The 1,955-nt window shown below is 44.0% G+C and overlaps 1 pseudogene; it reads left to right on the top strand.

Annotated features, from left to right (window-relative positions):
- Window positions 1–856: 856 nt before the first annotated feature.
- LOC116566725 lies at window positions 857–1,748 on the top strand (annotated as a pseudogene).
- Window positions 1,749–1,955: the final 207 nt, after the last annotated feature.

Here is a 1,955-nt window from a genome sequence, read left to right as displayed (position 1 = left end):
TAAAGTGAGACCAGTAAGCATGCTATGTATTTTTCTTCTGCTGTGATGATGCAAAGCAGGAGGAGAGCTGGACTTCACCAGGATCAGAATTCTGCCACAGGAAAGGGGAAAGGGCATTGATGGTGTATGCAAGGAAATGGCTATAATGATTGATGATGGAATTTAAACTGTGGGAAGAGTCAAAAGGACATGAATAGGAATAAGGGATAGTGAAAAGTTACAATGGGCAGTGGATTGTAGATCCTGGGGCTTGTTCAAGTGATAAGGCTAAAATGAGCAAGATAGGACAAGGCAAACAGAGGTCAAATGTTTGAACCTACGATGATGAAAAGGTGATAGAAATTCTGTGCTACGTCCATGTAAGTGAGTGGCAGAGATAGGCTGAAGGGGAGGAATTTAAGAAATTCAAGGCCATAGTGGTGGAAGAATCATTTATGTGGATATTAAAATTACCAAGAATTAAGGCAGGAATGTTGTTTAAAAGACAATGTATATACTACATACTGGTACTATGTACCGACAAAAATTAAAATTTAAAATTAAGAAAAAAGGCTGCCATTGACCAAAAATCATTGAAAAATAAGGGACAGTGAAGTGGGGAAAGCAGACAACACAGCAGAGGGGGATAGTGGGAGTGACAGTCTGATAGGACATTCATATCTTATAGAGTCTAAGTAGGAGAGGGAGAAGGGTCTCAGCAACAACAAAATACTAAGGAGGATGCATAACCCACCTCCATCGCCCCTGATATTAGAGGTGTAGGACATTAAAACAGCCCTCTCAACAGCCCCAGAGTCAAAGCTGGTTCCCAGCCCAGTCCCATCCTGCAGCAGTGTGCCTCTTCTTTCCTTTCAACATGACAGATGCCGCTGTGTCCTTCACCAAGGACTTCCTGGCATGTGGAGTGGCCGCAGCCATCTCCAAGATCGTGGTAGTGCCCTTCGAGTGGGGTTAAGCTGCTGCTGCAGATGCAGCATGCCAGCAAGCAGATTACTGCAGATAAGCAATACAAGGGTATTATAGACTGTGTGGTCTGTATTTCCAAGGAGTAGGGAGTCCTGTCCTAGCACGGTAACCTGACCAATGTAATCAGATACTTCCCCACCCAGGCTCTCAACTTCGCCTTCAAAGACAAATACAAGCAGATACTCCTGGGTGGTGTGGACAAGAGGACCCAGTTTTGCGCTACTTTGCAGGGAATTGGCATCAGGCAGTGCCACTGGGAACATATCCTTGTGTTTTGTGTACCCTCTTGATTTTGCCCATGCCCGTCTAGCAGCCAATGTGGGTAAAGCTGGAGCTGAAAAAGAATTCCGAGTCCTCAGTGGCTGCCTGGTTAAGATCTACAAATCTGATAGGATCAAGGGCCTGTACCACGGCTTTAACGTGACTGTGCAGGGTATTATCATCTACCAAGCTGCCTATCTGGGTATCCATGACACTGCAAAGGGAATGCTTCCAGACCCTAAGAACACTCACACCGTCATCAGCTGGATGATCACAGAGACTGTCACTGCTGTTGCTGGGTTGACCTCCTATCCATTTGACACCATTTACCACCACATGATGATGCAGTTAGGGTGCAAAGGAACTGACATCGCGTACACAGACACACTTAACTGCTGGAGGAAGACTGCTCGTGATGAAGGATGCAAAGCTTTTTTCAAGGGTACATGCTCCAGTGTTCTCAGAGGCATAAGCTTGTCTTGTATGACAAAATCAAGAAGTATACACAAGTTAACTCCTAGGATTTTTCCCTCTGTGAACAGGCATGTTATATTATATAACATATTTTGAGCATTCTTGTCAGACTCCTGGATGTCAGTTCATCAGTGGCAACTATTTACCAGTTGAAAATGAGAAGCAATAATATTCATCTGACCAGTTTTCTCTTAAAGCCATTTCCATGATGATGATGGGACTCTATTATATTTTTTTTATTTCAGTTACTCCTG

The sequence above is a fragment of the Sapajus apella genome, unplaced genomic scaffold (genome assembly GCF_009761245.1).
Source record: "Sapajus apella isolate SASKATOON/1434 unplaced genomic scaffold, GSC_monkey_1.0 scaffold44, whole genome shotgun sequence".
Lineage (NCBI taxonomy): Eukaryota > Metazoa > Chordata > Mammalia > Primates > Cebidae > Sapajus > Sapajus apella.
Note: the sequence above shows the minus strand (reverse complement) of the source record. Positions and strands in the feature narration are given on the sequence as shown.